This window comes from Myodes glareolus, chromosome 5 (assembly GCF_982192425.1).
Source record: "Myodes glareolus chromosome 5, mMyoGla1.1, whole genome shotgun sequence".
Taxonomy (NCBI): Eukaryota; Metazoa; Chordata; class Mammalia; order Rodentia; family Cricetidae; genus Myodes; species Myodes glareolus.
The window spans coordinates 114118863-114135083 of NC_142030.1; the positions used below are offsets into that span (position 1 = coordinate 114118863).

At 45.1% G+C, this 16221-nt stretch overlaps 1 protein-coding gene and 1 long non-coding RNA gene across 2 annotated transcripts in view; one reads left to right on the forward strand and one right to left on the reverse strand.

Annotated features, from left to right (window-relative positions):
- The window catches only part of Bcl2 (BCL2 apoptosis regulator), a 173863-nt gene that overhangs the window by 79423 nt on the left and 78219 nt on the right, over window positions 1-16221 (reverse strand). The gene's annotated exons all lie outside the window — the stretch shown is intronic.
- LOC125406776 (uncharacterized) lies at window positions 6069-14751 on the forward strand. The gene is made up of 2 exons (XR_007234008.3): window positions 6069-6142; window positions 12479-14751. It is a non-coding gene; the product is annotated as an uncharacterized LOC125406776 (long non-coding RNA).

Here is a 16221-nt window from a genome sequence, read left to right on the forward strand (position 1 = left end):
CAGCTCTGGCTGGTACCTCAGCCTTGAGGCTGAAATGCTAAGGAATGAGCTGGATCTAGCTGTCAAAGCCACGGCTCTCCATATTGCTTAGTAAATTAATGACTCATGTGGTCAGAAAAAGAAAAATATACAGTAAAGAGAGATTCAAAGAGGAAGAAAACCTCTAAATGGTTTACAGTGTGTATATGCAGGCTAAAAGTTAAAGTTCTTAAAGTTAAAAGGAAAGAAAGAGAGTAGTTGGGTGTGGTGGTACACACCTTTAATCCCAATGCCTGGGAGGCAGAGGCATATTGACCTCTGTGACTTCAAGGGGTAGAGGTAGATTGACCTCTGTGACCTCAAGGTGTGGTAGTACACGCCTTTAATCCCAATGCCTGGGAGGCAGAGACAGATCTCTGTGAGTTCAAGGTGTGGTAGCACACACCTTTAATCCCAGCACTGGGGAGGCAGAGACAGGAGGATCTCTGTGAGTTCAAAGACAGCCTGGTCTACAGAGTTATTCCAGGACAAAGATATACAGAGAACCTGTCTCAAAAAGTAAAAGTAAAAATAAAAGAAATAGAAGTTAAAATAAAGATGGAAAATACACAGAGAATCTTGATACTGTATACTATTATGCTCTCTTTGAATTGTTTGAATGCTGAGGAAGGAGCAACAGCTGCTAAAAGACTTTTGTTTATAAATGCTGCTGAATTAATCCAATATAGATATTTTGAAAATACCTTGGCTTCAAAACTGAAGTCAAAAGGTATGTTACTTTGGAGAAGAGATTTTGTTTTTGTTTCCACAGAAAACGAGAGGCTTTGGATTTATTCTGAGTTAAGAAAAATCCAGTATGATCAAGGAAGGCCACCTGAGAAATCTCCGACAGGAACAGATGGCCCAGATGTCTGAGTTCTTCATCCAGAACAGGTTCAAGACTGCTGCCTGAGATGATCAAGACTCACAGGATACTCCAGTCAGGACTTGATGATAATTCTAAATTTTCTTTAGGTCCCCTTAAGACTATCAGCGCCCCCAACCAGCAGGAAGTAGCCTGAAATACTACGCCCACATTCCCAACAAATGGATTATGGGTATTTTCCTTTGTTTTAAAAAAAAAAAAGAGGGAAATGGTGCGGGAGAATTATCTGTATTCTGTCAATCATATTTTAATAAAACGCTGATTGGCCAGGCAGGCAGTATAGGCGGGAAAGCCAGACAGGAAGTAGGGGTGGAGCAAAGAGACTGGGAGTATTCTGGAAGCAGAAGCTCTCTCTCAGCCACTCCTGTCCAGACCACCAAAGAGGCAACATGTAAGCTGTCACACTGAGAAAGGTACTGAGCCCATGTGGCTAACGTAGATAAGAATAATGGGGTAACATAAGTTATAAGAGTTAACAAGAAGCCTGACCTAATGGGCCAATCAGCTTTATAACCTTATGGAGTCCTGTGTGTAATTTCTCTTTGGGATTTGCCGGCTGTTGGGGTACTGGGCGGGACGGAAACCCCAACAAGCCGGCCCTCATGTTACATAAATTCACATTGGCAATGAATAAAAACAAATACTGGAATCAAACATAACATATAAAAACAGCAGGGGCATTTCAATAATGTCTTGTAAAACAAGAAAGAAAAAAGGTGTATTTTCAATCTGATTTTCATAAGATGACAACAAAATTTATGACATATTTGCATGGATCCAAAATTGTTCAGTGTGGTTGTGTGAGCTGAGTAACATACAGAAGGACGTGGACACATCTCAAACATGAGTGCTCAGGCCAGAGGGACAAGAGGAGGAATATGGAGAAGGAGGGAAAGAAGTGGAAAATGAAAGATGGTGATGACTAGGAAGCCTACTTGTGAACTGTGAGGCCACTGAAGGGAGACAATGTGTGTAAGGTAAACACATGTAAGGTAAACACAGGGTGGTAGCAGCCTGTCTCCACGATGTCCGTGGTTTTCTTTTCATCTGGTGAGATGCCTTTAAAGAATTTGTGTGTTGTTCTTGTATGTGTATTGACATATTTATAGCCCCATCAACTATGAGTGAAAAAAAGACTTATTAAGGGCAAAATGCAAAAGTTATATGTGGGGCAATATAGTTCCCAAAGAAGAAGGTAGCAAGGTGAGCTTGTAAAGCCAAGTTATACCATGACTAACCTAAGACTGTAAGTGTCAGGCAATGTCAATGAGACAGCCACACAAAGTGCTAGTCAATAGCAGTAGGTTGTGCTTTGTTTGTTTGGTGGCAAACCACCCATGATATTTCTTATTTATTTTCTGTATTTTCAGATTTTTCTATAAAATCCTATTTCGCTTATCCTGTCGAACATACTGCAGTGTATATTCCCGAGTAGAACCTTAAACCATCCAAGTGATGCCTTCAGATATTAACTATGGCGACTCTCAGAAAGTGGGGTTTAAGCCATACTTGGAGCAGGGGCATCAATGTAGTTGATGAGGGCTCTGGTAGAGATGGTACAAAGTGAGCGGGCTCTTGTAAACCTGAAATGTCCTCTAAGGAACAGAATAAATGAGTGAATATGGTTGAAGAACTGGCAAGTGGCCCTAGTGAAGTTTTGCTGGTGCCTACAGAAACTTTGACATTCAGAAAATGTCCAAGTCATGTGATTAAATACAAAAGTGTATTTAGTCTCTAAATGTATCCCCATCTTGAAACCCACATGGAGGGTAAGCATAAGCCAACAGAAAGGATGACATGTGACAGAAACTACAGAAGCCTACACTTAGGATGTGAGATATTTTGTCCCCACACATAGTTGTGGCAAGCATTGACTAGGACAAACAAAGGACTTATAGATCACATAAAAACTGTTCCTGGGTAACTTTTGCCTTGACTCACTTTCTGTTCCAGTCAACACAGCAGGTTTCTCATCAGCATAAGGAGAAATTAGCAGAGACACTTTGATGTAGTTGTGGTCTGCTCGTTTCTAACAGTTTGCACATTCTGGGAACACTCCGCCCTTTCCTTAGAAGTTGTCAGAGAAAGGATCACAGTGCTGTGCTGAAGAAGGTGGAAGGAGGTGGCTTCAAAGAGCCTCCCACCTTCCGGATTCTGACTCAAGATGAAATGCCATGCCAGCTACCAGCCCTTCTGCCTTCTTTCTCTCAGATGCATCAGTCACAGTGGTTCGCTAAATGAACTGTGTCTGTTTCCTGACAGTCTTGAAGCTGATGAAACACAACACAGGCAGATCATCTCAGCAATGCAACTGATGCAACGCTTCCCAACAGCATGTCATCACAAACTGATGCAACACTTCCCAACAGTATGCCATCACGAACTAAAGCAATGCTTCCCAACAGCATGCCATCATGAACTAAAGCAACGCTTCCAAACAGCATGTCATCAGGAACTGATGCAACACTTCCAAATAGCATGTCATCACGAACTGATACAACGCTTTCCAACAGCATGCCACCATGAACTAATGCAACGCTTCCCAACAGCATGCCATCATGAACTAATGCAACCCTTCCCAACAGCATGCCATCATGAAGCTGAAACATTCACTAAATAATCAAAGACTGAGACAAAGAAAACAAAAGGCGTACTCGCAAGACAAATTCTGAGCAGAGTTTCCAATAAAAGAATGGACTAGAATCACTTGATGGATTTTGAAGTGGCTCGGAGGGTAAAAGCACTTGTCACTGAGACCGAGGCCTTGAGTTTGAGCTCAGATATCCCATGGTGGAAGAAGAAGCTAGACTCATACAAGTTGTTTTACACACACACACACACACACACACACACACACACACACACACACACACACAAATGTAATGAAATTGTTTAAAGAAGTTGGTTTGTGGGTATCCCTCAGAAAAATATGGTGTGACTTGGCTTCTCCCAGGAAAGGATCACTTAGCTGCCATTTTCAACAGCTGGAAAAGAATGAAAGAGCATTCTTCATGAGAAACGGCATTCTCTGTGTAGACTGGTAAGGAACGGGATTCTCTGTGTACACTGGCAAGGAATGGGATTCTCCGTGTGACTGGTAAGGAACGGCATTCTCTGTGTAGACTGGTAAGGAATGGGATTCTCCGTGTGACTGGTAAGGAATGGCATTCTCTGTGTAGACTGGTAAGGAATGGCATTCTCTGTGTAGACTGGCAAGGAACGGGATTCTCCGTGTAGACTGGTAAGGAAGTAGGCATTGTGTTCTTGCTGATGGCCTGAGGACCCCAGGCAGGACATTTCCCCTCATGCAGGTACACTTCCCATAGCAAGAAGCTCCTCTTTTTTCTCTTTGATGAAATGAATGTTCCTGCTATGGAAGGACACTCCTACTATCTAGGCCCCGCCTTCTCTCCAACCCACTTCTCCTTCTTCCTTCTCCTGTAGCTGAAAGCTTTTTTTTCTGCGAAGCTCTGCCCCCAGCTGTAGAAGAGAAACAAAAGGTGAAGCTCCACCTCCTTTTCCTACTTTTCTTCCCTCTCCTTCCTTTCCCTCACTGTTCACCGAGGACCTTCTTTGCAAAGCCATGCCGAAGTTTTTCTACAAGCGGCACCCATCTCCTCTTCATTGCCCTCCACTCAGCCCCTTGAGTCTTCCATTACAGTTGTGTCTGCTTGTGACCTCCATGCAGTCAGCAGCAGCTCTGAATCTCCTCTCTGGCCCATCTTTTTTACTCCGGTTTTTCTGTCTCTCCCTACATCAAGACCTTTTCAGACCTGGTCTCCCTGTTCTGATCTCATAGCAACTGACTGCCGTTCTAAATCATGAGTCATCTGATGTCACTCCATTCACCTGAATCTTCTCCAATATCCATGTCTATAACATAGCCTGACTTACTTAACTCACCACTGAGAGATGTCTGTCTTCCATGCACACAAGACTCTCCTGTGTCTCCCACACAATCTCACTCGAGGTTTGTCTTTATGCCATTCCTACCGTGTGAGATGACCGTCTGCCACATCGACCATAGAGAAAAAGCCTACCTTTCGAACCCAGCCCAAATGTCATTACCTCAGCCGGGTTGGTCATTGCTCCTCTGGAACTGCCATGCTTTAGTCACCTGCCATCCTGGAGCTACTCCTGGACCATCAATTCCTACCCACTTTCCTTTGCATCCCAACACTGTGGTCCAACCATGCCAGCTCTCCATAAACACAAACAAACACCAAGGGAGCTGTCAGCCTCATGATGATTTTACCAGCCAATATTGTCTGCCACAGAATTTACAGCCAACAAGTATCCGTAATGATCACATCAGAACATGCCAGCAGGAGTTCCAGGGGCAAGGGAGCTAGGAGGCAATGCGTTCCTCCTGTGACTACTGAAAGTCTGTCACACGGTGTTAATCCAACACTAGAGATCCACTGCTATGAAGACATAGTACTGCCTGTACTTCGCCATCCACAGGCCTTTCCCCTTGTTGAGCATCTTGGGAGTAGGACCCCTATGCTGCAAAAACACCCCAGAAAGCATAGAATTCTAGAAAACAAGGATATGTGTCTCCTCTGGCATGCAGTGGACTTACACAAAATGAAGACAGGCCTAATCCTCAGATCTTCCACCTTTAACTCCACTTTCAACAAGAGATCAGAGCCACAAATGTAGCTGAAAAAAAAAGAATGTCTAAAAAATGAAAAATATAAAAAAACGCAACATTTTATTACCTGTGAAGTTAATCTGGTGGAAGAAAGTCTTTGTATGGGACGATAATTTTGTTTCAAAGATCCGTATCTCAAGAGCAGCTGTGCAAATTTCCCTGAAGCACTCAAGGTGATCTATGACATAAGGTGGCCATATGTCCTGGCTTGTCAGGGAGAGTCCCAGTGCACACCTGTTGTTCCTGCAAAGCTATTAATAGTGCCCCTTTCACTCTCAGAACAGGCCCAGTTTGAGTGGCAGATTGCATGAGCCCACACCTTCGAGGCCAGGGACATGCAAGGGACAGTGGTCTGCTCAGGACACACAGAGCAGCAAAGGGCCAGAATCCCCGCTTCCTCACACCAAGCTGCTGCTATCTAAGAGAACATATTTCCTTTGGGCTGTTTCGTCACCAACTAATCTGCTAAAACATACTGGGGAAGTGGTGATACTAACAAACCGTGGCTCTGCAGGCCCGGCCCTTTCAGTTTCAGGGTGCGGCTAAAGCACAAGCAATAGTGAAGCAGGACGGGTAGCATGGTGGTGAGTACATAGCTCAGAGGAGCTAAAAGCCGAAAGAAGGGGGCCATGGTTCGGTCTTCAGTGAATGATTTGGAAGGTGATGGGCCCTTAACTGGAGGGGAAAGAGAAAAGAGAAGGAGAAAAGGGAAGGGAAGGGAAGGGGAGGGAAGGGGAGGGAAGGGGAGGGAAGGGGAGGGAAGGGGAGGGAAGGGGAAGAAAGGAAAGAGTGTTTGTTTCCAAACAGGGAGTGGAGGTATTATGGAGATGGCTCAGCAGGTAACATGCTTGCTATGCAAACAGGAGAACCCACCTTCTGATCCCAGAACCCATGTGAAAACCAGGGTGAAAACCATGTGAAAATCATGTGAAAACTGTGAGCCAGTACCCAGGACTTGGGGAAAAGGCCACAGGGTGGGCAGAGACTTGCTGGCCAGTTAATCTATCCCAAATATCAACTTCCAGATCCAGTTAGAGATTTCTATTTGTCTCAAACAGAAAAAAAAAGATGGGGGGGGGGGGGAGAAAGGAAGGAAAAAGACAAGAAAGTGATATAGGACACACTCTCAATCCCAGGTCTCTATATGGACATGTGCACACACACACACGCGCGCACACACACACACACACACACACCCCACTTACACACACACAATACTCCAACATATCATCCCCACTAATCCCCACCCCCCACCCTCCCCACCCTACCCCATTCTACTTAAAAAGAGAAAAAACTGGATTGTCACAAACCTCTTAAAGGATTCTTTAAGTAGTATTACCATATATGGCAAAAGAGAAAAATAAAAACAAAATACAAAGAGTCTGTGGTTTTCCCAAAATGTCACAGGCTCCACAACCATCAGATCCAAGCAACTGGACAATCAGCCAAGAGCTGGTGACTGTACAGCAGTGTTCCTGTGGTGTGGGAAGGAAACAGCGGCCATCTTTCTAATTCAGCCCAGCTTCCTGCTAACTGGCTGTGGAGGGTGGGATGATACTCCCTCCCTCCCTCCCTCCCTCCCTCCCTCCCTCCCTCCCTCTGTGTGTGTGTGTGTGTGTGTGCACACGCGTGCGTGTGTGTGTGTGTGTGTGTGTGCATGCCCACGTGCACACGTGTTTGCACGGTGGTGGCTGTGGTGGGGGATTTCAGAGGTTGACATCAGGATTTCTCTACCTTTCTCTCTTTGTTTTTGAGATAGGCTTTTAACTCAGCCTAGAATTTACTATTTTGGTCCGAACAAACTGCAGAACTTTTCTTTCTCTTCCCCTAGCACTGGGGTTTCATGAGTGTGACGTCACCATATTCGCATTTTATGTGAATGTTGAGAATTCAAATTTAGGTTTTCATGATTACAAAGCGAGCACTTTAACAGTGACCCATCTCTCCAGCCCCTGAAGAACCCTTTTATCTCTAACCGTCCATGTTCTTTAGACTTAATTTCAGGCTTTGTGTAAGATGCCATAGGTTTATCTCACTTGATGTTAAGCAAAAGACCAAGAAGTAACAGACTGAATTCAAGGGTAGACTTGAGCATCATTTCCAGCAAATTAACAAGCACTGGGATGATCGGATCCTTTCCCACTGTACCGAAGTGAAATTCTGAAGAAAATGCCACAAGAACTAATGGTGAACTAAACCTGAAGGACTGGAAGGGAGGAAAAGTGGAGACATAAGCATGGAAGCCGAAACTTAAATCAGAAGTTGTCTTCACGGTGTACAGCACAGCTACCCACCGAGGCTTGGGGATGGTGCTCGCATTCTGATGCCCAAGCAGGAATGTTCCAAATATGGTTACAATTTTTACATTGGGCTGCATTCATAGCCATCCTGAGACTGAGGCAGTAAATGTGGCCCACATGCTGCAAGCAGACATATCAGGGTCCATTGAGGAGTGATAATATTCTAGAAGATAGAAAAGATGGATAAGTGATCATACTGCCAACAAACGGAACCCAAAAGAAGCAGAGGCCTGAGACAGGAGTGAGGTTGCTGGGAAGGGCTGGCAGGTACCAGGCTCAGAAGCAGCTCTAGTCACCTCTGCAGCTGCAGCTGAGAGAAGAGGGAGGAGCCACCAGAAGAAGAGAAGAATGTTTGAGCACCAGTTAGATCCCTAGTCTGTAGATTTTATTCTTATCCTCATCTACTCATCCCATTTGGTGATGTGAGAGGTTTGGCCTAGGAAGAGAAAGTTCCTACTTCACCTGTGGAGTATTCTCGACAGTCAGAGCATCTCCAGGACACCGCACAGAGAGTCTTTAGGGCTGACATCATGAGTTCTCCGAGCAAACGGCAACAACGTATCATTCTACAGCAATGCTCAAAGCTAGCATTCTCTTTGTGCAACCCCATAGTTTCCAATAAATTCAGTAATTATCCCTTCCTAAAAGTAACCAGGTAACATAGTCAAGATGGCCAGACATACCAGAAAGACTTCTAGACAAGAGCTAGAACTCAAGACACAGACAGACAGCAAAACAGAAGAAAAAAAAACTTCTGAAATGAAAACTAATTGCAGAAAGCTCACACGTTCTGAAAACAGAACAGAATGCATTAAAAACCTATTTATAGATGAAAAGAGGAAATTTAAGATTACAGAAATGAAAACCAAATAGGTGGGTTAGAAATTGAAATTAGAGAGATTATCTAAAAACACTGCAAAATGACAAATAGATGGAAGACAGGAGGGGAAATGTGAGAAGATTAGAGACAACACCTAAATGAAGGCTTTAGGAAGGAGAGCAGAGATCACTGGGAGAGGCGAGTATGGGACAGAGCAGAACTCAGCGATTGCTCAGCAAAGGAGGTGAAAACTGACCCACTCGTGAGGAACGTCAATGTGAAGTTTAGAACACAAGGGAAGCGTGTAGGCTGTGCAGTTCTAGGCTGAGAGTAAAGTAGTGCAATGCAAGGCATGAGGCATCAGGAGGGACGGCCCTCCGAGCAGCAGCAATGCAAGGCATGAGGCATGAGGCATGTGGACGGACTACCCTGTGAGCAGCAGCAATGCAAGGCATGAAGCATCAGGGTGGACCATCCTCCAAGCAGCGGCCCAAGCAGACAGCACTTAGAGACATGTCTCCAAGCCTCAGGACAGTGGACTTTCGGCATACATCTTAAAGCTATCATGTGAGGTGGCAGAGAAATTGCCCTTTGCAAGCATCCAAACTGTGAATGTGTCTTTTTTGGATTCAGTTTCGATAAGCTTGTGCTCCAAAAATGAGAGTTAAAAAAAAAACCAATAGAATTTTATAGACCAATTGGAAGGTTAAAGTAGAGGGATGCCTGCAGGGCCAGGAGAGCAGCAGGGCCAAGGCACAGACAGCCATCTGTCCGGAAAACCCTGCACTAAAAGCCTACAACGTACTAAAGGAACAGTCAGGAACTAGACAAACATGGCCTCTCTCCTACCACCCCATTTTCACCACCTGAGACATCATTAGTGCAATCCGTCAGAGTGGGAATAAGAGACACCAGGATGAGAAGTGAAGGAACAAATGGCATTGTCCACAGGTGGTTGTTCACATAGAGAGCCATGATAAACCACACATGATTACAGGAGTTTGGCCACAATTCATGGAAGAAGATCAATACACCTTTATATGTTAGTATGACCATTTTAGAAAATGCAATTTTCATGAAGTTCTATCAGCAATAGCAAGAAACTATCAAGTGCCTATGAGTAAACATATAGAAAGAGATGCAATACATATGAAATATTGTGCATGTATGACTGATTACACATAGCTTGGCTGAGAGCTTTGAGGCCTAAACAAATGGAAGTATGTCATACTCAGAGGCAACAAGGGTCAACAGCAACAGGAATAGCCCCAGGCTAATGCACAAACCAAATAAAATTCATACTCAAATCCCAGAAAGGGTTCTTTTATGGTCACGCTTAGTTGATTTGAAAATTTATACAGAAAAGGTGAAAATCCAAAATAGTGAAGATAGTTGGAAAAGAATAAAATACAGACTAAGATATTGATATATGCATATATTTTCTAATTAAGACGATCTAGTTCAGACAAAGATGACTAAACTTATGAGAGAGAGAGAGAGAGAGAGAGAGAGAGAGAGAGAGATTTTCACATGTGAGAGGTAATAACACAAAACTGAAAAGGAGGAAACTGATTTTTTTTAACAGGTAGGACAACTATTAATCCATATGTAGAGAAAACCATCTCTAATTTCCATTATCCCCCAAATAAGCTTCAAATAGCAGAACCAGTGGACTTTAAACATCTAGAAAAAAGAAAATATTTTCAACTTAAATTTAAGTTGGAGATTTACATGAATATATAAACCATAAAGCAAAAAATGGCATAACTGACTTCAAATTACCTTACATGACAAAAGATGCTGAAAATCAAACATGGCATTTAAAAGCAAGACACAGCAAGGAGGCAGACACTTCTTATAAGCACCCATAATGGATAGTGAACAGCTGATCAACTATAAAAAAACAAAACAAAAAAAAATCCACAGTCCTCACCTCCAAAGTGAATCCACAAATAGGTACTACAAAGAAAAAGAGCCGCCAAAGAACTACAGGGAAGACAGTCCACAGTCAAGAGAAAAACGGAAATCAGAACTATGACAAGATGCCCCTTAACCCACCGGATCAGCAAACCTGAGAACCTGGCCATGCGAAGACCTGCAGAAGATGCAAGCAGCCAGGCCCTCCCACGACTGCAGCAGGGTGAGTTGGGAACGCTATGGCAGCTCCACAGTTGTTGGCATCTTCCCATACAGACTTGGGAACCCCATTCCTTTCTATGTCTGAAAATTCAACATGCCCACTTGGAAATGCATCCAGAGAAGCTCATGACAGTCACGACTTAGCAAAAGCAAACTCCAGAAACCCTCTAAGGCCCCATGATGAGGCAATGGGTGCACAGTGGTGCATTCATGGGAAAAGACTGTTTGGAGAGCCTACTCTAAAACAATAGTGATTTATTTCTCAGTTCCAGAGGTTGAGAATCCAACACCAAGGTGCTGGATTGGCTTTCCCGCTCACAGCCTCCCTCATAAAGCACCTTCATGGTAAAAGGAGTGAGCAAGAGCTCAAGAGAATCCTTTATAAAGTCACTAATCCTGTCCATCAGTCCCTCTCCCCAGGGCACCACCGTGGAGTTAGGACTCAACATCTCAATCTGATCTGAGAGCCATATAAATATTCAGTTCACAGCAACAGAGCAGCTAAAGGAACGAGATGTGGTAAAAAGGAGCGGCGGGCTGCGTTCCCACCCGGATCCCGGCTAGCTTACCCCCAAAATAATTACACAGAAACTGTAGTCATTTAAACACTGCCTGGCCCATTATCTGTAGCCTCTTATTGGCTAACTCTTACATATTGATTCAACCCATTTCTAATCATCTGTATGTCACCACGAGCTCATGGCTTACCGGGAAAGATTCAGCATGTCTGACCTGACAGCTTCATAGCGGGCAGCTCTCTGCCTCTGCTTGACTCTGCTTCTTTCTCCCACAATTCAGTTCTGTCTTCCCCGCCTACCTATGTTCTGACCTATCAGGCCAGGCAGTTTTCTTTATTAATTAACCAATAAAAGCAACAGATAGACAGAAGACTCTCCTACATCAACTAGATAGCATTACTTAGGATAAGTTACAAAAATAACATTTCAAGTGATAAAACAAGCTGAAAAAGGATTATCTGGCAAGACTTTAACTGCATATTTTAAAGTCAAAAAACAATAGTAGGCATCACTTACAATACGGAACTGTATAACAGAATCCATCGTCAACACGCACGACCACCACAAGGGCTGAACAGATCCTTTCTGAGAATACTGGGGTAGGACACCATTACGGGCAACCTAAGGAGTAGTTAAGAGGTAGTTTTTCTTCAAGTCTTTTCTAAACTGTCTGAAACTTGGTGTGGTGGGCATAGAACTGTAATCCCAGCGCTGGGGGGGGGCTGAGGCAGGAGGACTTCTGTGAGTTTGAGGTCATTCGGAACTACTAGTGATTTCCAGGCCAGACTGGGCTACATAAGAAACAAAAGAAATAATGGTTATTAAATGAACTGTGGGTGCTCAGTATTTACATTGTTCTCTGTACTGTTTTGCATTTTTACGTTCATATTTTTGAAGGTAATGCTTTTCTGCTTGTTTTTTTTTTATTATTGTTGTTTGTTTTGGTTTGGCTTTGTTTTCTGAGACAGGGTTTCTCTGTGTAGCCCTGACTGTCCTGGAACTCCCTCTGTAGATCAGGCTGGCCTTGAACTCAGAGATCTGCCTGCCTCTGCCTTCCGAGTGCTGGGGTCGAAGGTTAGGTTTTAAGAGGTGGTGTGTATATGATAGTCACATGCCCTTCTCCTCCACCCTTCTGTGTTTCAGAAAGGCCCCAGAAGACACTGCCAATAACCATCCTAATTTGGGCGCCGCTGTCACATGGCAACATCTCTTCATCCCTCTGAGACTGCTCACACTGTTGAGGGACACATGACAGTCTTATCCTGAGCATTATCATCAGGTGACAAGCGACAACGCTGAAGGCGTATGGCCCCACAGTGGCTATGTGGCTTACTGTTTCAGTGGGCAGAGCCTCCCTCATCACACGAGGAACACCATACCACTCGGTGAGTCATTCATTCAGCACAAGGAACTGGGCGGAGGAGACAAACCTCTGCCTAAGGAAAGGCAATGACTTCAATCTGACAAAAGGGAACTGAGCAGCTGCTCGGATCATCTGATGTCTTCTCGGTGGGTCTGTAGCTCACTATGGAGAAGCTGAGTCTTCACTACATCCGCTAAGGAGGAAAGCAGGATGCAGGAAGTGAGAGAAGAGCACCATTCAGTCGAGCCAAGGACAGGAGTACCCCACAACTGTCTGGACAGATCTTACCCTCTCCAGCTTTTAGTTCATATTTATTTCTTTTGTTTAGACTTTATCTTATCTGCACTCATGAGTGTGTGCTACATGTGTGGTGCTTGCAAGGGCCAGACGAGGGAATCAGACCCCAGGGCTAGAGGTACAGGTAGTTTGAGCTACCTTACAGATGCTGGGAACTGGGAGTGCACCGCACACCTGCTGAGCCCTCTCCAGCCCCCTTGTTTGGGTTCTTTGCATCACCGGCTACTCTCAGACTCACTATGTAGCTGAGGATGACCTTGAATTTATGGTTCTCCTACCTTTTCCATGCAAATGCTAGGGTTAGAAGAAGCATACAGTGCACTTGGTTTACTGGCGAGTGAAGCCAAGGCCTTGCCATAGGAGGCAAGCATAACAGCTCAGCCCCATCCCCGACCTGGCTCCTTGTGTTGAATACTAGGGGAAGAGGCCACCTGGAGTCGGGTGAAATCCCAGCCTCTATGTTTTGGGGGCTTCTAGGTTATTTTTTGTTTGTTTTTTATGTGCATTAGTGTCTTGCCTGCATGTATGTCTGAGTGAGAGCCTCAGGACTCCTGGAACAAGTTACAGACAGCTGTGAGTGGCCAGGCAGGTGCTGGGAATTGAACCTGGGTCCTCTGGGAGAGCAGTAGTGTTTTTAACCACTGAGCCATCTCTGCTCAAGTGGGGATTCTTTTTCCTTTTCTTTTATAATCTGCAGCAGGAGCTTCAGATGTGCACATGTCTAACCCTCGTTCTCTAGTCTCGTAATTTTGTTCTTTAGTTTGGTAAACAGACAAAATGCCCAAGAGTGTCCATTGCCTGGTAGATCCTCTTCAACGTCATTCCTCACCCCCAGCCTACCCTCTGCCCTGTTCCATCTTGGGTCCTCTATGCATTGCTCGGGAAGGCGGTCTTAGACCCTGTAGTTTTAAAGGAGAAGCCAGTAATGGGCTCCATCCCCTCAGAGGAGTAAACATGCTGTGGGCGTGGTCTGGACCCGGAGCTTCTCCACGGAGCAGTACCACATGCACATTTGAGGCTGCAAATCAGGAAGAATTTCCTGGCTGGAAGAACTGCTAAATAGCAGGGTGGGTAACCAAGGGAGGTTCCGGAATCTCCTCTCGAGATCTGTGAAACTACGATACAATCTCCCATGTCTGCGCTAATTTTTTGCAGTCCTGACTAGAGACAGATGGACGAGGTGCCTCGAGGAGGCTCCTCCCCGGGTCTGAGATCTACTCTTCCTTTGGGCTAAGCTCCTGTGGTTCTCTTCCCCCTGGGAAGCTCCAAGGCGGCCTAGCAGGCTTGTTTACATCAGTCTCTCCTCCTCACACCTCTCTCCTTGTTCTCCTATGGAAGGAAAGCTGGTCAAAGGTCAGGGTTACCCAACTGCCCACACATAGTTTGGTCGTAGCATCAGACACTGGGGCAAAACAGAGGGCTGATTCTAATGTCAGTGCATCCACTACAGGCTCAAAACCTGGGTGAGAACAGGCTATTAGCTTTTGCTAACAATCCACGGTAAATGAAAATATGATTCCACTAATTGATTTTTTAAAGATTTTTAAAAAGAATCCTTGGCCACATTTCATCCTGAATACAGAGTTTCAAGTGTTCATTCCAAGGTTGGTTTTTTCCCCCTTTTCTTCTGGCTTCAACCCCAAATGGCCAAGATCCCAGTCTGAATAAACAGTGTGGGTGGTGACTGTTCTGTGGGGCCCAGTAGAGGATGCAATCACTTTCCTACTCCGCTCAGCATTAAATCATGTGAAACTAAGTGGGACTCAGACTCCTGACCGAGGGACCAAGGGGCAGAATGTGTATTCTTTGCCCAAGGAGAAAGGGAGCAAAAAAAGGATTTCTCCTGCCTGTGAGCGTTTAGTTCTGTCTAAAGTTAGTTGACCTCGCAGGGCTGTCAGATGATCTGCTAAGGCCTGTGAATGGCATCCCAGGAATGCAGTGATGTGGGCAGAAACCCAGTGAGTTCATGCCACCAAAGGTTTAAAATGGGACAAATCAGTGGCTGTCCAGAATGCCTTCAGTGGGAACAGAACCAGAGGATAATCAGTAATTCAATATCACCTAAGCATTGCTGGATCTTCAGAAGTGAGCCCTGGAAATCAGAAACTCAGAACAACTCCCACAGGGACTCAGTGTGGGGATGGGGGGAGGGAACGGGGTTGGGGAGAGGGGTGGCAATGGGAGGGTGTGCAAGAAAGCCAGTCAGTGTGTGTGGCGGGGGGGTGGAGTGAGCAAGAAAGCCAGTCAGTATGTGTGTGTGGGGGGGTGAGCCAGAAAGCCAGTTAGTGTGTGTGTGTGGGGGGGGTGGAGTGAGCAAGAAAGCCAGTCAGTGTGTGTGGAGGGGGGGTAGCAATGGGAGGGTGAGCCAGAAAGCCAGCCTGCAGGGTTACTGCTGCAGCTGGCTGCAGATATGTACATTTGCAAGGCAATGCTTTCTGAGTTCCCTGCTACTGACATGGAAGAAAATGAGGAAGCAATCCCATTCAGAAATGCGCAGTGGGGCTTGAAGGAGACGGTGGAGTCTCTGTTTATTTAGACAGTTTTGATATACTGCGGCCCTCATATGTGCGTGCTGTAATTACACCTACTTGTCAGTAAATACCCAGAAATGCGCTTTCCACGCAAAGACGGCGGCAAGTTCCTCCTCTGCACCCGATCTGAGCAGCTTCTGCTCTCCTGGCAACCAGGTTCTGGAGAGTATGGGAAAGCACAGAGCCAAGTTGCTCTGTTTCTCCGTAAGAGGAGAGAGGGGCTCCCAGTCAGTGCTGTTAGATGGCTAACTGCAGGGGTCTCGGGCTGGGGCTAGGAAGAATTTGAACTTTGTAGGCTTGGTGCTTTTTAAAACATTTCTGTTACCTTACTGAGTGTCCGAGAGTTTCTTTCAGCAGCTTTCTCACTAAAGACATTCACTTTACCTATCAAAATATTATGTTCTGCACGGTAGTACTTCACAGCTAAGTCAAGACTGCATTTCAGTAGCCCTGATTCCTTTGGTCCTGGAAATATAAAGAATGAGTGGCGGGAATTTAACTAACAGTTTTGATATTCTGCTGAAAGCAGAACTGAAGGAATCTCACTTTTAGAGAAATCTGAAATTCTAGAACCCTTTACCAAATCAGCCACCGAAGTTTGAAAGCATGGTGTCTGTCTGTATCCATGTCACTTTTATAAGGGTTTCCAGAGTACACCGTGAGAGCAGGCGGGGTAGCTCAGCTGGGAGAACGTT